At 41.2% G+C, this 21,673-nt stretch overlaps 1 protein-coding gene across 1 annotated transcript in view; it reads right to left on the bottom strand.

Annotated features, from left to right (window-relative positions):
* The window catches only part of znf385c (zinc finger protein 385C), a 99,790-nt gene that overhangs the window by 70,690 nt on the left and 7,427 nt on the right, over positions 1–21,673 (bottom strand). The gene's annotated exons all lie outside the window — the stretch shown is intronic.

Genomic DNA, 21,673 nt, shown 5'->3' with positions numbered 1-21,673 from the left:
GAATGACTCCAGCATTTGACTGACTGCTCTCCGGCTTTTAAAGGTAGAAACGCAAAATGATGACTCCGCGGGGGTCTAAGGTAGAAAACCAAAATGACTGCTCTCCGGGGGTCTAAGTGTTGAATGTCTCATTGGAAATGTAGATCTAAACCCAGGCATATGAATTTAATCTTTAAGGCAGTTTTCTTCTCTTAAAGTGTGTTATTCATACTATCCAGCACTGCTCTGTCTTTATAGTATCTGTGAATGAAGATTTTGGTGTATGTGCACTCGCTAGCCACTCGTTAGGTATGAATGGCGAAGAAAAGCTATTTAAATGATTTTGAATGTGGCAAAATATGTTGGGGTCAGGCAGGCTTGACGGGAAATGTTGATCTGCTGAGATTTTCCCTCACAACCATCTCTAGGGTTTACAGATGATGGTCCAAGTGTCAGTTCTCTAGGCAAAAAATTATTTGAAAAAAGATATAAATCAAGTCATCAAAAACTGAAGCAGATGGGCTACTACAGCAGAAGACCCCACCGAATGCCACTCCTGTCAGCTAAGAACAGGAAACTGAACTTCAGTCTGTATGGGCTCACTCAAATTGGACAACAAATGATTAGAAAAATGTTTCCTGTTGTAATGAGTCTAGATTTAGTGTCAGAATCTGGCATAAACAACATGAAAACATGAATCCATCCCGCCTTGTATGAACCGTTCTGGCAGCTGCTGGTGGTGATGATGTAATTTCTTGGTATTTTCTTGGTACACTTTGGGCCCTTTAGTACCAACTGAGCATTGAGCCTATCTCAGGATTGTTGCTGTCCATATCCATCCCTTTGTGACCACAGTGCCCCCATCCTCTGGGTACACTGAAGATTTGAATGTTGTGGCTCATATCATCTCAAGATGGTTTCTTGAACGTGACAATGAGTTCAAATAGCTTCCACATTCACTAAATCTCAGTCCAGTAGTGCACCTTTGGGATGCGGTGGAACAAAGGATTTAAATCATGGATATGCTATTGATAAAACTATAGCAAATGTGTGATGATCATGTCAATGTTGACTAAAAACTCTGAATGAATGTCTCCAGCACCTTGCTGAGTCTATGCCACGAAGAATAAAGCCAGTTCTGAAGTCAAAAGGGTGTTCACAGCCAGTATTGGAATATTTACCTACTCTAATCTCACACAGTAAGTCTTCAGTGACTTGACCCTGTTTACCAACATTTTGGCACATGATAAAGTGATAGATGAGTCCTGATTTTCCATTAGGAAAAACATCAGCTTTGCAAAAACATTTAGGATTTTAATTCTATTACACTAATCAAAATTTAATAAGCAGACCTCAATAAAGTCTAATATAATAATGGCCTCAAATACATAACCCATTTTGGTTTTTCATTTGATTTTCCTCTTAATAAGCAAACACTCTGCCCAAGACTAACAATGATAATTTTATGTTGGTGGTAATTGAAATTTTTCATCTCCAAACCAGAGGCGGAGCCAGACATTTGAAACACCCGGGGCTTAGCCCAAAGAGTAGTATGCATGTGGGATTTTTTTTTTTTTTTTTTTTGGGGGGGGGGGTGTAGAAATGACTGAAAGATTAATAGGCTCTGTTCAAAAAAGAATGACTTCATATAGGGAAAAATATATATCACATGTGCAGGACACCTTAAACTAGTTTTTTAATTAAGCAGCAAGGCAGAACAAGGTCAGGGCTGTATCAAGACACGAGGACTAAACCCCAATTCAACCAGACCCAGAACTGATCCAGAATTAAAACAGGACTACAACAGTTCAAAATCAGGACTACTGAGGACTTAACCAAGACAGAACCAGAATCAGAACTAGATGATAGCACTAAAAATCATCATAGACCTGCACTACACTTATTTTTTAATTCTACCAAAGTCCACTATTTAGATTGAGAAAAGTTTATATAATTATTTAGCCTTGTTGTGCAAACAAGCCTGCAGAACTTAATAAATACAGAATTTGAAAAATAACAAACCTAAAAAGAAACACTAGGTACGAGATACATGAGGACCTGTGATACGGTGATACTTTTGGTAAACAACCATTTGACTAACATGTGTGTCTCACCTGCTCTTGTTCATCTGTTCTGTCCTCGTTCTCCTCTCTCTCCCTCTTTGTGCTGACAATCATCAAATATACAGTTGAAACCAGATATTTACTCTTCAGATAAAAACACTTTTTTAATTGTAACATCAAATCAGACAAAATGTTTATTTTTTTAGATTGATAAATATAAAAACATATTTGTTAACTTTAAGAGTAAAGAGAGAAACTATCTGTATTTCTTAATTGCAAATGGCACCAAATTGTATTCAAACTTGAGCCACATTTATGGAGCTCCACAGTTCTTTTCCTGGTGTTTTGGTTGATATCTCTTGATTTTCCCATGTCAAAGAAACAGGCTCTGTGTTTTGCCTTATATGCATCCACAGCTGTGCCACCAATTTACTCACATGGACTCTACTAACCTATCAGAAGCTTCTTCAGCTCAGAATGGAATCGTCTGGAGTTTTCTTATTAATTAACAATAAATTTAGTGTACATGTACTCCTAAATTTGATGAAAGTGATAAAAATAGCTCTGTCTCTCTTTATTCTGAAATTTAACTAATTCAAAATATATTTCAATATTTATCTAAAACAAAAATTTACTCTAAATTGATGTTGTACAGTAAAAATGTTTTATGTTTTCTCCCTAAAGTGTATGTAAATATCTGGTTACAAATGTGAATATCCTGCTGTGTACTGAAATCCCTCTTGTTTTGCATAGAAATATACTGAACAACATACAAAGCATAATATATAAAATAACATTTACCTGAGTTTTTTCTTTGAAAGAACCCTCGAATGTCCATTCTTATGTTTCAGTACATAACTGAAACCGATTTAGTCGGGGAGGGTAAGAACTGAAAATATGAAATAAACACACGTAAGCTAAGACTCTCTAAAAAAAATAGCATTTGTTCGGCTTTTCATTTTGCCATTTGTTGATTCACTTGAAGAGCAAGTAACGTAATATTGGTCAAGTGATCAGTTTCATATCAATCTTTCGTGATGCACCGTCATATTTACATTATTTGTACAGTAGGAATGATTTGCTTTGGTACCTGGTCAAACTTAAGCTCTCCTTAGTATGGCTGGCTCCGTCTCTCCAACAGCGCACTCACGGGCAGCAGCTGCCCCGCCCCCTCGCTCAGTCGCTTAGTGCCTGAGCTTGGATCATACCAATATCAGGGGGGGATTCACGCACAGTCGTAAATTCCCACAGTGTGCACTATGTGCTTCGAATATTGTGTGTACTTTTTGTTTTATACAGTTGTCAGCCAGGCATCTAACTATGAAAAAATTACACTCCAAAATACCCCGGGCTTCTGACAAAACAACCCGGGCTTAAGCCCCGTAAGCCACCCCCCCGCTCCGCCCCTGCTCCAAACAAACCTTTAACATTAAACTATCCTGGCATTTTTATTTGCCATTTTTTAAGCAGACACATGTCAGTTACAGCACATTTACAACTAGAGCTAAATCCAAAGTAGGTAACTGTTTACTTGCTTCTTTCGTCTTTATTATATTTTCATACTTCATATCTGACTCATTTTTTTACAGGGTAAGTTTTATATCATTTTGCTCCCAAGGCCAACTAGAGTGACTCATGCTATGCAAAGAATGGATAATGCTCGATTGTACTTTTATTCCCTAATTGCTGCCTAGGTACTCCAAACTGTAATTAGAGGGGGTCATACATTTGAACAATCGTTTCAGAGTTAGTTCAGCTGTGTTGCCACCACTTAAGAAAGAATTTGAAGGAGAACAGTGTTGCATGTTTGATGATATTTAGCACAGTTCAGCCACTCTCAACCATATATTCTTTAATTTACACTGTATAGGCATATACATACTTAAATCACTTGAAGAAGAATTACAGTGACATTGGTCAAGCAGACTGAGAGTGAACAAAGGGGCATCTTCTGCTTTAATGTTCCAGGCTACAATTACACACAAAGACTACATGAAGGCAAAAATCAGTCTCTTATTCATTACCATTAGAGTGACTCCAGGATGAATATTACCACATATTAGACTCCTACTGTATTGTTTTTGCAGTATTGTTCATGAAAGAGAAAGCGAGAGAGAAAAAACCCAGTCTACATAAACATGTTATTTTGATTTTTTTTATTAGATTAGTTTTTCTGGTTTTGTCACGGCTACAAAAACAATTTGTCCCCTTTATATAGCTCTACTAAACATTGAATTATAGCTGCTAACAAAACACTTGGTTGTCTGAGTATTGAGGCATAGAAAATAAAGGTTTGAAAAGTATCTGTATTTGGGGGGCAAAACTCAGAAAATATATTTGTACACTTTTTTAGCATTCACCTTGAAAGTTGGCTTGTCTTTGGGTTCAATAAATAATACAATGAAGCAGTCAGTGAAAGCCTGTGTGCTTGTTGAGTCAGATAAAGGACATGCTTTACGTAGGAGAGTCATTACAATGGCAGAATGCTGCTTTGTATAGTGAAGATAAGGCTATTCAGAGTTAAAAGCACAGGCTTTCACATAATAAATGTGGCTAGTGGCCATCCTCACACTAAACAAGGTCAACTTGGCTTTTATTGAGGTAAAGTGGGAAAAAAGGAAGTGATTAAACAACGTCAGGTAAACCACTTGTTTATTCATATAATAGGAATTGAACTAGTATTTTATATATGCAGTATGATGAACAAATGTTTGTGTGAAAATGTTTTTACACTTGGAGCCACTATAGAGACAAATGCGATATATATATATATATAGATATAGAGACAACATTTACATTGTTGTGTTTACACATCAACAACAGAGAACTACAAAGAAAAAAAAAAACGAAGCCAGTCTTGCCATTTTGTGCAATTTATAAAATTTGACAGTACAGCAGCAGACCATCATATAAAGGATGGAAAGAGCAGCAAAGAAAGGAAAAACAGCTATGCCTCGAGATGCAGTTGAATCTTAGAGATGTGAAAGGATATTGAAGGTGAGAGGGGAAAGTAATCCATCGTGAGGCATGTGAAGAGCCACAGAAAATGACACTGGGATTTTGCTTTCCTCCCAAAAGATGAGAGCATCTGACGCACCTGATGGTAGTCCTGGAAAATCTGTAAAATAGGACCCATAAAATTGAAAGACTGCAAGGGTTTGGACCTTGGAAAAAAACTGTCACGGTCTGCGAGAGTGTGTTTGGTGGATCCAGGTGCGGACACAGACGCAGGAGGCAAAACTTTTGCTAAGCTCAAAGTGAGCCTTTAATCAGGGCTGATGGAGAAGGCAAAATAACAAACCATAAACTATGGGAATGACAAAACTATGAACCTAAACTGGGAGTAACTAAAGGCTATGAACGAAGACCAGGAATGATCTATGACGAAGTACTGTGGACAGACTATGAACACGACATGAAAAACTGTGAACGAGATCTCAGTACTGGCACATGAAGGTGCAGGGAAACATGACTGGAGAAAGTGACTATGAACATGTCCAATACCGAATCTTGCAGGCTAGAATCATGACGTGCAGCTAGAATAACAGGGTGCATGAACAGACGACGTGACACAGACTGAATGAAACACAGAGACTAAATACCCACAAGGATGATTAGGGGAAGTGGCTACACATGGGAGCACAGCTGACACACATAAACCTAATGACAGGACAGGGGAAGTGAAACTAAATACAATGAACAAAGAACACTGGACTCTTTCAAAATAAAACAGGAAACATGGAGATTAAACATGACAGCAACCTAGAAATTCACCAGCTCAAAAATGAATACAAAAATACATAAAACTCAAACACTGGGTCACACGACCCAGTATCGTGACAAAAACTGTATATGAGTGCTGCAAGACGCTCGCTCTGTTTTTCTTTCTGCTCGTAGAAATGACTCCTTTACAGGGACACAGTCTGTCTAATTCTATCCACCTGAAATATTTATTCTCATACATCACAAATTTTTTTGCTTCATATTTAAAGAAAATTATAAGACGTTATGTGACCAGTGTATCAGCCTCTAATTCAGATTGTTATTTGATTTTTATTTTTTAAACCTCTTTGGTTGTTCTATTACAAAACATAAACATGCCAATCATAAACCTTGTTGCATATGTGCCTGGTCACTCATTTGGCTCTTGTATCTCCTTAGCAACGCATTGTTTGTCCATTGTATGCATATACATATGCATATCCAGGCCGGGTTAGTTTCCAGCTAATCGTGCCCTTACATGCCTCACGGGTTCTCAGTGTTGATGTCAACAAGGTAAGCAGCTTTCAAGTCACACATATCAGACAAGACAGAAAATAAGAGAGGAAATTGAAACTGACTGCATAGTTTTGAGGGACATTTTTTGAAAAAGCAAAATCGTTACAAAAGTCTAATCTCTAGTGCCTTTAAAGACTTAATGAAGACAAACTGCATGACATAGAGGCTTAGAAGGTCTTCTATTCTTATTTTCCTTTATTTAGTTATGAGATGTGATATGAATCACACAAGAAACACTTGAAATAATTTTCATATATTTCTGACTTTATAAAATACAATTTTTAATAAGTAATTTTAATACAGTCAGACAATCTAAAAATGCAACTGAGAAAAAATGGTAACACATGACTGAAAGAACATGTGGGGAAGTTGGCTTGAACATCTATGAGCTGCTTTCACTTGATAAACGACTTGTTACAATGTGTATTTCCACAGCCTTACTGGAAGGCAGGCTGCTCTCGCTGACTATTCTAGTCTTGCTTGGACCCACAATGTGTGTATTTTTGTGTCTGTCTCCATGTTTGTGTCTGTTTGTCTGCATTTGTGTTTCAGAGCAGCTGAAGCATGTGGCGTGAAAGACAATGGCACAAACCTAAAGGTCTAGAGCCAGGCATGCTGAGATTCATTTCCCTGCCATTCAGCCAGATAAAATATCACAGCAATCATGGCCTGCACCCAGTATCACTGTGTGTCTACGTGTATGTGTACACATCTATTTAAGTATGTCTGTATGAAATTTGTCTATATATGTGTGTGTGCAAAGGTGTTGTGTGTTTTGTCAGTCTTGTGCCAAGTGAGGCTTCTGCAGCTGCTATTGTGAGGACGCATCGCCTCGTTGCCTTCCTGTTTTTCCATCCCATCCAACACCCCCAGACCCGCCTATGCCTGTATGGCAGGTCACATGGGCGCTCTGGGTGGTTTCACATCCCATCATTTCCTGTGACTGACTGTCGGGGCACATCAGGGTGCCACGCGAGTCTAATGCTGATGAGCTGAGACAGCTCTATTCTGACTGGGAGGGGTCTAGTGGACCAAGCACAATCTGCAAGCACCACCCCCTCCTCCATGTACACACACACACACACACACACACACACACACACACACACACACACACACACACACACACACACAAGTAAACAAACACACAGACTTACTGAAGAGAGCAAACTACATAGCAACAGTCTGCTAGCACCACCGTGCAAATTCAGTGTGTATGCATGCGTAACTGTGTCACTACAGTACAAGCATGAATCACACCAGAAAGCCTAATACTAACTATATTTTTGTGGTAGGAATTATGATGTATATACCATTAATATGATAATATATGCCTACAAACGCATAAAATAAATCAAATCACAGCACTTCATTTACTGTTTGGTTGGTGAAGACTACTTGTCTACGAGACAGGGCGAGGCCATCCAAGGCAACTAACAGACAGACATAAATCAAGGACAAGAGCCACAAAGAGGGTCAGTGTTAGGCGATGAATGAACAATCTGTGTCACAGGAAAATCCTGTTTCATATTGTGAAGTGGATTGGAGGAGGCGATGGCCTGTTATGTGCACTATGTCACACGTACACCTGCACACCATCTGTGCATGCATGTGTAAAAGCAAGTGCGTGTGCTGACGTGGACCCGTGCGCACCTCTAGCTTGCGTGGACTCGCAGTCACAGAGATTCAGAACAGACACGCACCTGGGCCGTGTGCATGCACGGAGACAGATGTGGTATATATGATAAAATGCCTGTTAAAGAGATTAAAGGAAGACAGACAACATGTCAGGATAAAGAGCAGGGGCCAACAAGGAGAAACAGAATGAAAAAGGGTTTGACAGAAACAGGCTAACAGTGTAAAGAAGAAGGGAGCACAGGAGAGCCTGACAGACAGAAAAGTTCGAATAATAGATAGCGGCAGTGACAGGGAGTCAATGTGATGGTGAGACAATAAACAGATAGACGTGTTCTGTCACGGGGAGAGAGGCTGAGGGAGAAGAGCGAGAAACACTGGCCTTACAAGCCCCTGCTACACTCTTGTTTTTACAATGGAGAGAGAGACAAAAAAAACTCTAAAGCTCACTTTAGAAAATCATCCCCTTCTCACATAAAGCTCAGTAATTTTCTTCCATTGATTATTGATTAATTGGCTTGAAGAGAATAGAGTAACAAACTTACATTGAAGCGCTTGCATCGATTCATTTTCATTCTTTCTGTTGCTTCAGAGCCTTTCATGTCCTGTATAACCCCTCAGGCTGTGCACCAAATGAAAAAAATCGCTTACAACCTTGAACAGCTGCAAGTCTGTCCATTTTAAACACTGTTAATCCACTTTATATATTAAAGACTAATTATATGTGGACATGAACTGAACATTGACCGGGGCAATATAACAGTCTTCATAGTCTGCAACACAAAACCCCAGATAAGCATGTATAAAAATACAAAAAGATGATGCAAAAAGAATTCCTGTGTCAACTGAAAATTCATGACTGCATGAAAAAAAATAAACATGGAGTTTAGAATCAGTGTCAGCATCAGTTTTTGAAGGAGTTCCACGTATTGTTCCTCTGAAAGAAACAGTATCTGTCTAATGATGGTTTTTGAAAGAGGACTGTACATTTTCCAATAACTCTAACAGAAGCTACTGAGCCAAGAACCCCGAGAGGTTTAACAAAATCACTGAGCACCAAAGGAGCTCAATGACTCCTTAATAAGGCATTTACAGATATAGTAAATCTAACAGATGTCTCATAATGGATGATTCAGCTGACTATAATCAATGAAAATGTTTTATAGCATTTCATATGTATAGAATTTATTCTCTACAAAATCTGCACCTGGCATTTATAATACAGTTAAAGCCAGGGAAAGAGTTCTGTTATGGAAACTCAGCCAACTATTAAGGTTAAGCAACTCAACTGTTGAGTTGCTCAAGCTGGCAGTTGGCTACAAAATTCCCACCCATCTCTGCCTCTCCTGAATTCAACTCTTGAAAATGCATAAAATATGCCTCAAATATGAAACCATATATTTACTGTTAAACACACTTATGGTGTAAATGAAATCAGAGTTTTCTATGCACCCGTTCTGTTTTGTTCTCTACTTCGATACCCCTAACATTTTATCCATCATGCCAAATTTCCAACTTAACATGCTGCAGAGATTGCAAATAAATTTAGCCCATAACGCAACATGACAGGGTCAATGTGGGTGACATGGCTCTTTATCCCCCCTGTCTTGCTACAGTTGATCTGTGTAAAAGTTAAACCAACTATTTTCTCAGATGGGAATTCATCACACAGAATCTGACCAATGAAGTGTATTCACTCAGAGACCTTGATTTAAAAATGTTTGTGAACTCAGAGTGTACACACAGGGCATCTTTTATAAAACTAAGGATTGATGTTTTATGCTCTATATTGTGCAAGCTGTGAATACTCAGACTGTGTGCTCAATGTAAGGAGTGACCAGTTGGGACACTGAGAGGCCAGGAGAGATTAAAACTGTATTTCTCCACCAGCTTTTCAGACCCTTCCTCACCTCTGACGCTGTTAGAAAGCAGGAGACGACGACACGGTCATCAGCAGCCTGTTCGGAAGAGCGTCTGTTTAAACTGGCTGGTCAGAAAATGAATGGTGCAGTCAGGCACTGTGAGCCGTAGTGACACACTGTACACAGCAACAATCGCCACACTGCAGTGAGGCATCTGCCAGCCATATAAAATCCTGACAAGCCAGGATGAAAGAGGAAATGGAGAAGCTGCTTTCTGGAGAATGGCTCAAATCATTTTCATGTCAGTGCGCGTGTCAGTTCGAGCTGAGAAGAATGGCGGTAGGGTAGGCAAGAAACTCTTGTTCTGATAGTGTGTCCTGACATAGAGCTGCACAATGTCTTCATCTTTTAAGCAGCTGGAAGTCATTTCTGTGATTGTGGCACTGGAAGCAGAATGGATGGAGAAGAAGGGATTGGGGGATCGGTACATAACTGAAAACAGCTTTTTTAAAACTCTCCTCTTTAGTTTGTCGTGGAGACTATTCTGGTCTGGGGCACTGAGGGTAGAGTGCAGACATTTTTCACCCCACATGCCTGCTTGACACAGAAACACATAGACATGGGAAAAACACACAAAGTAAACTTGGTTTCGCACGCAACAGAGAGCTTTTTTCCACAGTTTAATCCAAAATACTGATAAATTCCTGGGTCAAACTGAACTTAACACAGGAGTGAATACAGGGCTTGGCAGGAATGTCACAGGACCATGACCACTTTGGCAGGTATATTCTCAGTAGGGAAAAATGTGGAAAAGGGGAAGAGGGATTCATGTATTCCACAGGGAAGTGAATGAGGCTTGGGACATTGTTGCTATATCCTTTTCTGGGATCATGCCCTTCCTCCACGTCTCTCATGTCTGGATCAGGTGCCAAGGCTATTGTCAGCCTATCTAAAAGCTATTGTTGCCTCTATTTTAAATTTTTAAGATTTTTTGGCACTCAGGCTTATTTTTTTTATGACATTCCACCTCAGGTGTTCATTTCTGTGCCTGCTTCTCTGCTCTGGGAAGCCATTTATTACCTAGAAAACCAGAACAGCGTGTAATGAAGTTGAGGAGGCACTTAATATTCATGAGTAATGCAGGAACCTTACCAAACCTTGACATGACCTTCACTCAGTTGGTCAGGATAACAATGCTCAATTTTCTTTGAACTTCAGGGCCCGTTCATAATGCAAGTGTCCTGTGAACTCATAGGAAATGGTCTGTGTGTGATCCGTGAAATATAGTGTTGATAGTGAGAAAACTATGACAGGTAAAATAAAATTAGACGTTATCTACTGGCTGACGGAAAGGATGAAAGCCTGTCTCCACTCTATTTAGCTCTAGCGTAGGTTCTTTGACAGGACAGGAGGGACTGACTCTTGACACACATACACACACGTTCACATATATGGAAAGATAGACGCTGCTGGCTAATCCAGGCTAGCTCCCGCAGGCCTATAGGGGGCTGGTCTAATCCTGTTATCGGGCCCAACAGATGCTGTTGACAGAACAATAAGCAGGGGGCCAACATGGCAGCGCAGCCCCAAGGAGGTCATGAGCCAAACTCGCCACAGCAGCAGAAGCAGGATCGCTGCCTGGCTGGAGCAAGCTGGACTCAGCGCTGGCCACATACACCAGATCTCACAGGCTGAACGCATCACAGCGACAGACACACACAGTGATCGGTTTCGTGGTATGCAGACCCCATTTTGCTTTGTCTGCAGTGTCAGAGGTTCTGGAGTGTGGCATTTCCGAAAGCTCTGAAGCTGGAATCATCTTTCAAATCATGTCTTAAAACTTTAAACAGTTTCCCATTTTCAGTGTCTTTGATGTGACAAAAAAGACCTTGATGGGACAATTAACCATAAAAGCCTGCCATGTAAAATTAAGTAGGAGCAACTGGTTATGTCTGCCGTACAAAAACATCAGCCATTGCCTAAAACCACAAACTAAAACTGCAGACATCTGACTGACGTCTAAACCTAACCAGAGTTTCTAATGAATTGTTAAGTCCCATCCTTCCACAAACAAATTTGTATACAGAATTTTCTATCTACCTTTTCAGCTTGTTATGGCCTTGTGCTGCTTTAAAAAAAAGCTGTGATCTCTCCGTGTATGTATGTGTGTCTGTGGTTTCTTCTAGATCACAGAAGAAAGAGAATGCCTGGGGGCGCTGACTTTACGTCTCAACTTCCAGCAAAGGATCCTTTCTTCTGCACACCGACTGAGTACTGCACACAACGAGGAATGCGTCAACATTAGATAGATACAGTGCGGTATGGCAAACTGGCTTTTGCACACATATACGCGAGCACACACAGTCTTGCACCATGCGACCTTAGAGAATGCTGTTGTGGCAGCTCAGCATATAAAGGTTAAAATAAATAAGTACATATTTGGCTGTTAGACATTTAATTTGAACAAGCAGCCCACCCAGCCTATCACCCATCGGCATGTGCCGACTCAACCTGCAGAAAACACAGTCCGTCTTTGTTTGCTGCAAACCAACACAAGATGAGGCATGTAAGCAGTGAGCGAGGTAACAGGAAAATTACAGAAGTGATTGGAAAAATCAAACGGGGTACAAAAAAAAAAAAGGAGAAATCCACTGGAGCAACATGATTGCAATGCCAAAATAAGAGGCATGTGACAGACATTTGCCATAGCCAATGGGAAAGACAGATGACACACGTATATATAAATTAATCACAGCCTACAAGCGAGTTATCCATGAGCAGAAATAACAATGACGTTGGCAGTGATGATGAGGAAGCGTTTTCCTCCCCTCTCCCCGACTTTCTGGTTTGTGTCCCAGTTTAACTAAATCCCATTAAAAAGGCTTTCATCTCACTGCACTTCATTACTGGCATAAATGCTGCGGCTCACCCCAGAGAGAGGCAGCGATTAGATGAGACGAGCTCATCTAAAATGTTACGCTCTCAAACCCCAGCAGCTTTTTTAATAAAGACACTCACTTTAAATTCTCCATATTGGATTATCCAAATAGACCCTACAGCGCACAAGGTGCCATTAAGGTCAGGCTTGTTGTGTTATGTGTAGGCTTGCGCGCAAGTCCTTGTGCCCTTGTACAGTGGCTAAGAACTGACTCGAATTCAACTATGGAGGTGGCTGAACGTTTCCTTTAAAAATTAGAATGGGTCGACCAACATCCGTGGAAAATGGAAAACAAACTCAGGGAAGAGACAGAAGGAGGAAAGGGAAAAGAAAAGTGGCTTTAAAGGCAGGGAAAGCAAATGGAGAAAAGACCGCAGGGAGGGAGCTTTGCATTGTGTGTGTATGATTGGATGCGATGGGTCAGAGGCTTTTGCACGCATTTATGAATGCTTATTTTAAGCAGAGCCCAAGCTGGGCTAATCTTTACTGCTCGCCTGAATGAGGGTGCTGATTAAAAGCTAATTATACGCTACAGATTTGGCCTCTGGTGAAGACTCTGCTGATTTGACACGGCTTGGACTCCGGCCTAGGAGCATGCCTGTGGGCTTCAGCTCCAGATAGCCATGCACATGTGTCTACAAATCAGAGGGGAATAAGACATCAGCATGCAGGGTGGATGTTTTGAGGTCTGTGTTTACAATGGCAGAACATAACCATTTACAAGCAATTTACAATTCTAAGCTATGCTGCTTAATTATTTCCATTCTCTGCTGTAGTCCTCTAAACATCATGCAGAAATATTATAATTTTATTTGACTGGTAAATCTAAGCTAAATATTAGCATAAGTGAAATGCTAGCTAAAACTCTGCTATGTATTTTTAACATGTGTGGCATTCTTTTCTTTTAATAGCTTTGTACTCAGTCCATCACACTGACGATAAATACTGGGATGATTTATAATGGTTAGTAATTGCATGGTGCAATGCACGCACACATGGATGCACATGTGATGAGCTAATAGTAAGTTTGTTTGAATGCAAACACATTTTTTTCTTTGAGTAATTTTTTGCTTTAAAGCTTATATGTATTTATATTTAGGGAGTTGTAAGTCATCCTAAATCACTCGAGGGAATATCTTCAGATTTGGCAGAAATGTTCATTTGGATTTAACGATGAAGAAGTCTGTGAAGAAATAGGTCAAAGGAAAAATATCTTCTGCAACATTTAGATGGTAAAGTCAGAATTTGGCATAAACAACATTAAAGTATGGATCCATACTGCTTTGTATCAGTGGTTAAGTTTGGTTAATGGTTAGTTTCTAAGCACACTTTGGGTCCCTTAGTATTAATTGGAGATTATGTATCAGAATTTCAGGAGCGGGACCACGCCTCCAAACACACTCCTTCTGGTTCTCATCTATATAGGTTCCCCCACTTCTGCAAGCTGTCATTCTCGTTTACGGGCCCCACCCTCCCTACCCTTTTCAATTCTTTAACTTCTTCACGTCTATTTAGTCCATGGGTATCTGCCAGGTCCGAACAATGTTTTCACCGCATGTTTACCTGGATGTAGTTACAGTGCGGGTAAACTTGACGCATGCTTATTTTCTCATTTATGGAGCAGATTAAACCTAGAAATCTTGTCAGCAAATGGTACCCTTGATAGATTTTAAATCTTATTTTGTTTACCTTTTGCCTGTTTTCAGACTCTTTAGAGGTTTGTTAGTTGTCACTTGTCACTCACTGTCTCGCTCGTTCTGTGCTGATTGCCAAACCTCTTGTACGGCTGACACTGTTGTTATTTAGCTTTCAACCCAATATGACTCACCTTGCTTCCCAGTGTTTCTACACAAAACCAAATTATCTTAAGAAAGCCTGCGTGTTTATTATATATAGCAGCACATGTAGGATATCGAGTGTTTCTTAATAGAATCTGAATGTATTTTCAGATAGAAAAAAAATGCATAAACAGATTTATGTAGTGATTAATTGGAATTTGTGAGGTTAAATGTTATATTTGGCCATGATGTAGGATTACGGCAGCACGTATATATCACAGGTTTCTTTACATCTTAGTCTCTTTTTTATGGTGGCACAGGTCTTTCATTTTTTCCTTTCATTTTATCTCTAAAAAGCTCAACCTGGAGCTATGTTGCTGTGTGGCTGAATTTGACTTTCATTCTGCATGAAATGTGCTTGGACTTCTCTCCCCTTCTTTCCCTCTGCTTGTCATTCTACTGCTCAATCAGAAAGACAGGAGGGGGTTAATATTTCTTATACATGCAGCGACAAAAGAAAATAGACTAAATCCTTTGTGGCCTGTTAGCATCTTGTTCTTGACATTATTCCTCCTCGAGCATGCCAATGTTCAACGCCTATGACCCCCCCCACCCCTGCAGGGCCTAACCCCAGTGCAACACCACAACAGCATGCACAGAAAACAGCAAGACTCACAGCCCACAGGGTATTTCTTTGGCTATTTGTGTCTTGGTAGTGACAAAGATAGTTTGTACAAGTGCTTATATTCTTACGCAGATTGCACACACATCACATAAAAATGCATTAGCTTTTTATTAGTTGCATTATGGAGATATTTAATTTTCTTGTCAGCTGAAAAACAAATGCCGTTCTTGAGAAGGGGTCAAGAAGTAGTTGACTGTAGTATGTTTCAGCAAGCTTCTGCTAAAGATCATTGTTGATATTTTTCAGTATATCTATCTCTTGGGTGGGAGGTTAAAAAAATGATATTAAACTGTGGATTTAATCTTATCATGAAGAATAGCCAGTTTTAAATCAGTTTCTACTACCGAGCTAAAGAAAGTAGAGCAACAGCCTGCAGCTGGTCAGAAGTCTTGTCAACAGTACAGAGAAGACAACACTACATGCTCACCTTCATGTCAAGGACAAGACCATTCACAGCTAGATCACACCTGGTCACCACCTGCGCGTGTGTATGCGTGTGTGTGCGTATGTGTGTGTGCGTGCATATGTAGTATAGGGTGTCGAAGATTTGTTTGAGAACCGGTGTATGACTGGAGGCATGCTGACAACTCTAACCTTCCCTCCTATAACTGCATTTTCTCCCTCATCCCTTTTTCTCTCTCCAGTTCCCTCCCCCTTTCCTCCTCCACCTCTCTTGCCTGTCTTTATTATTAGTGGCAGCTAGAGGCAGTGGACCAGAAAATTCCCATCAAGAAACAAACCCACATCTGCATATTACAGCCCTGTTTCACGTCTGCCATGAGCGAATAAATTAATACATGAATAACAATGAAAATCATCCATGAGTTGCCTCCCTCGCTCTCTAAATGGCATGGTGTGTGTGCGTGTATGTGTGTGTTTGTCAGAAGGAGCTGTAGTAGTCCGCTTTGGCCATGCTATGAGGGAACTAGGATTATTTGCATAAAACTGGCATACATACAGACCTGCAGGTAAATTGAGAAGTCAGGCAGTAATGGTGGAGCAACAAAACAGTTGAGGGGAATTTTTTTAAACCAAATATTACTTTTTTCAACAAAAAAAGTATTTAGTCTACCCCCCCTGTACCCGTTTTAAATTTGAGAACTTTTGTGGTAAATTTAAACATGACAAATCATGCATCACATCTTATACAGACTGCAAACAAAATGCAATTCTGAGAATGAAAAATAAGAACTGAGTTCTACATTTTTGTTTCCTTAAAAGTCCAACTTTGCAATCAGCATAAAGTCTTACAGAAATTAGAAAAGACTGCTATTCTGCAGGTAGTATATTGATGCATTAATATGTTGTATCTGATGACAGTTATTAATTTTCGTAAAATAACAATGCTAAGATGTTACTGTATGCAGATGCGATATGAAACAGGCAAAAAGATATGCGTTTATGACCGCGTGTGTGCTACATGCCCTCCCCTCACCCTCACTTTCCTCTCATTCCGCCTAGTTTACATCTGTTTACAAAAGCTTGTCTACTTCAGTTTTATGTATGACACACTAAGGGTCTCTAGAGTTCCACTGCTCCATGCACTAGCAAACGCTCCAACATTGTCAGACTACTTTGCAGTTGCTTCCTCTCATTCGATGTGACACGAGGCCTCTCATGAGATTAGCTCCAATTCCCCCCAAATTATACTATAAAATGCTCTGGACAAAAATGCAATGACCTTCTGCAAAGACGCTTCTGGTGTCTGAAGGCTTGGTTGTGAAGAATTGGAGGTATATGTGAACTTTGGGAACTCTGAGGAACTGCAAACTTTCTGTGGCCATATATCATGTGTCCATTAGCAGACAGCTTTGCCTCGCTCTGTAAATGACAGTGTTTGTCTACGTCTGCCTCTCACACATACCACCCACTCTCTCTGTTCAAGTCAGCCTCTTTCCTAAGCTTTTCTCTGTCTCAGTCTTGCTGATGTGATTCTTCCCTTTTTAGAACCCCCATCTTCCTTATTACTCCTGCTCATCTCTATTTCCCCTTTACTCCAGACTACCTTTTCCCTCTCTAACCTCCATTCCTGCCCTTAGATACAGCTGGTAATATGCCACTCTGCTGTAATTTTGCCTTTCCAAAGGCCTGTAATGATGGGGAACAGATGATGGCTAAGGTGGAGGTGAGATGAGGGGGGGTTAAAGGGACTCCTTTCTGCTCAGAAAGAAAGCCTTTCATGAGTCTTTTAGCAAAGAGCCAGTGGGGGAAGAGGGCAAAATTGTCCAAAAAAGACAGCTCACTGGGTTGTATAGTACATTTCCTGATTTTACTTAAAATCTACAACATGTCTGATGTTCCTCACTGTATGTTCAGGGAGAAGGAAAAAGCATTTCTCTGTAATATGCTTACATATATTACACTGAAAAGACCAGCGGTTTAACTCTGTTTGACAATGGAGAATAAAAAACAAGCACACGGCCAGACAAAACGAGGGCAATGATAAATAAGAAAAACAAAAAAGAGTCATGCTAGGTGACCAAAATGACAAAATACTGTTGAAAACCGCCTGATATTTTCTGACATTTAGCAAACTGGCAAACGGTACGACTCATCTAGCAGATATGTCTGCGGCAGCTGTGGCTGTACGGGTCTGTGTAGCAGACAGGGCAGATAGGGGCTGATAGCGAGAATCGCTTGGCCTTCTCTGCAGACACAGCCAGTCAACCTGTCAGAACCTGAGTAAACACAGACATTGGATGATTTGAGAAACGTGACCCTTTCTCTGTGGCCCGGTAAGAGCCACACCTCACGTTTCTTTTGCTCCAGTGGGTCCTGTGTGTCAGCCTGGTATGCCTGTCGACCTTTTCCCAGAATCTGAACTGCCGTCACACAGAGGTCTGGACCCTGGGGCAAAGTGGAGAACAGGGGGAAATAAGGACAGGGGATGTGGGGGTGGAGTGGAAAAAAATGGCAAAGTGCAGGACTCGACGGCCACATCACATTTCAGGAGATTTAAACACCCACACCAGGAAAAAAAAGGACATGGAAGACAGTGTTTTAGATAAACTGTGGATATGCTTATAAAATAAGTCCCTTTCTATATAAATATATCCTTGTAGCTTATCAGTGATTTGTACTTTACATATTCTTGTTTCGTCCGTTAGTCAAACCTCGGATACAGGAGGAACAATGCGGTTTTCGTCCTGGTCGCGGAACACTGGACCAGCTCTTTATCCTCTCCAGGATACTTGAGGGTGCATGGGAGTTTGCCCAACCAGTCTACATGTGTTTTGTGGACTTGGAGAAGGCATTCGACCGTGTCCCTCGGGGTGTCCTGTGGGAGATGTTGCGGGAATATGGGGTGTCTGGCCCATTGCTACGGGCCATTCGATCCCTATACAACCGTTGCAAGAGCTTGGTTCGCATTGCCGGCAATAAGTCGGACTCGTTCCCGGTGGGTGATGGGCTTCGCCAGGGCTGCCCTTTGTCTCCGGTTCTGTTCATAATTTTTATGGACAGGATTTCTAGGCGCAGCCAAGTGGTGGAGGGCTTTCGCTTTGGTGGCCTCAGAATCTCATCTCTGATTTTTGCAGATGATGTGGTTCTGTTGGCTTCATCGGGTGAGGGCCTCCAGCTCGCACTGGAACGGTTCGCAGCCGAGTGTGAAGCAGCGGGAATGAGGATCAGCACCTCCAAATCTGAGGCCATGGTTCTCAGCCGGAAAAGGGTGGAGTGCCCACTCCGGGTCGGGGATGAGTTCCTGCCACAAGTGGAGGAGTTCAAGTATCTCGGGGTCTTGTTCGCGAGTGATGGGAGAAGGGAGCCGGAGATCGACAGACGGATTGGGGCTGCAGCTGCAGTAATGCGGACGCTGCACCGGTCCGTCGTGGTGAAGAGGGAGCTGAGTGTAAAAGCGAAGCTCTCAATTTACCGGTCGATCTACGTCCCTACCCTCACCTATGGCCACGAGCTGTGGGTAGTGACCGAAAGAACGAGATCGCGGATACAAGCGGCAGAAATGAGCTTCATCCGAAGGGTGGCTGGCCTCTCCCTTAGAGATAGGGTGAGAAGTTCGGCCATCCGGGAGGGGCTCAGAGTAGAGCAGCTGCTGCTCCACATCGAAAGGAGCCAGCTGAGGTGGTTCGGGCATCTGACAAGGATGCCCCCTGGGCGCCTCCTGGGTGAGGTGTTCCAGGCATGTCCCACCGGGAGGAGGCCCCGGGGCAGACCCAGGACACGCTGGAGAGATTATATCTCTCGGCTGGCCTGGGAACGCCTTGGTATTCCCCCGGACAAGCTGGAGGAGGTGGCTGGGGAGAGGGAGGTCTGGGCCTCTTTGCTTAGGCTGCTGCCCCCGCGACCCGGCCCCGGACAAAGCGGATGAAGATGGATGGATGGATGGATGGATGGATGGATGGATATTCTTGTTTATTCAAATAATTTTTTGTTTTGTTACAGACAATACTCTCTGGAGAGGTTTTAATGTTTGCTTGAACTGTGAAATGACATTAGCTGAAGCAAGTGCTTCCTGGAATTAGACACAGAAACAACCCAGCAGCAACATCAACCATGTACAAGGATCAGAGTAGACACTGCGGTCCCTACATAAACACCACACACCAACAACGTCTGTACATGTATGTCCAAAGGCATGTATAAAGAGAGTGAAGTAATTTTAGTCTGTTGAGGGGGGAAAAAATAGCGAAATTGCAAGGCAGCGCAAAAATAAAATGCAGATGTGCAAATGCATTCATGCAGAAAATCCTTGCCTTTAATCCAATTCCTCACGCTTTTTAAAAACAGAGCCGGAGAGATAGAGTCAGACAGAGACCGCGATGAAGAGTCTAACCATGAAAAGGAGGCTCACACTAACACAAACATAAACTAACACGCACACACACACTGCAAAAAATGTTCACATATCAAAGCAAATAAGATAAGGACAACTAGAAAAAAAACCCTCACATACACACACAGGCACACGCACACACAAATGCTAATTCTATCATGCGTGGTTTCTGTCTCATGGAGGATGTATCCGTAGGACACATTCATGCTGCCTCACAATGCTAAGGAAGATTAACAGAAAACACAAACAACCACACACAGCCGAACATCGTGTTGTCAGAATGATTTTCGGATCCACAGGCTTTGCTAGGTCACATCAGGACAGGGTGCTGTCCACAGTCCTGATCGCCCCCTCTGGACCCTTCTAACAGGATTTCATCATTCGCTCTGGAAGAAGAGGGGGGTCTGCAAGTAAACGAGGGAGTACAAGGAAGTATGTGTGTGTGCATGCGCGTGAGGCATTTAAGTTTGGGGGCGGGGTAAGTTTTAATTGACTGACTCCTTACATTGATGCATGTCCTTGGCCGAAATTAATACCAATACTAATTACAGCATAAAGGATTAAGGACCTTTCTCCCTCTAAGGACTGGTTGATCTGAGGCCTCCCTACTTAGCAGTAGAGGAGAAACAAAGTAGAAATTTGCTTTATACATGCATGCACACATGGTTATGCATGCTAACATACACACATGCAACAAAACATTGAAGTTAAAAAAACACATTTACATGCATCACTGAGCCCTGTAATAAAATAGATCATACACAGTCATGGTTGTCAGCAGCAAACATAAACACTATTCCAGTTTAAGCAGTAATTAAAGCTGCAAACCTGACATCTGGATTGATGGTAGTCACTAATCAAGCCAGACATTTCACCGATATTTAATTATTAGACTACTGCATTGAACGTTAAACCCCATATTAAAATACTATTAACCAAACCCTGAAAAGATAAAAGTCATAATTCTATATTGTTTTCATGCCAGTCATCTCAGCAGTCAAAGACCCGATGGACTTATAACTGGTTCTGCAGTAACTTCAGATTGTGGGAGAATTATGAAGATTTGCAATAGCTTTTGTTTGGCCTTTACAAAACATTCAACTTCATTTGTTTTTATTGACTTCACAGAACTATTGCTATTCAATTTAAATAGAAGCGTAAAGCTAGTTTGGACTACTAATGTTGTGTTGACCAGATTATGTTTTGTTGCAACTTTAATTTCTGCAACATGATATGCTGTCTGAGCCTTTATTGTCAAAGCGTTGAGGCGTATAACAGGGAATTGTTGCAATAGCAAATTCATAAGCAAACAAAAAATACAGTTATAGTATAGACTTGTAAAGGAAGGGATGTAGGAAAAGTTAGAGGTCATAATTATATTTTTAACAGGTTATTGTCAACAAGCTTCTTTCTACACATATATGCACTCAATACAGGTTCATAGCAAGCATATGATATGGATCAAGCAGAGGTAAACCTCCTACACATCTGCACCTTAAATATTTAACGTGATTTGATGTAAAGAATATGTGTTACATTTGTTAGCTGGACTTTTGTCTTGTACTTTTACTTTTAAAAAAGATTTGGCTTACGTGACAATCTGGCTAAATTTTCTTGAAATGATGAAACAAGCTTCACCTTGCTTGACTTAGAAATGCAGCCT

Source organism: Diplotaxodon limnothrissa, linkage group LG4 (assembly GCF_057381915.1).
Source record: "Diplotaxodon limnothrissa isolate DT_005_m linkage group LG4, D_limnothrissa_male_GT1.1, whole genome shotgun sequence".
NCBI lineage: Eukaryota > Metazoa > Chordata > Actinopteri > Cichliformes > Cichlidae > Diplotaxodon > Diplotaxodon limnothrissa.
This window is presented reverse-complemented; position numbering and strand designations above follow the sequence as displayed.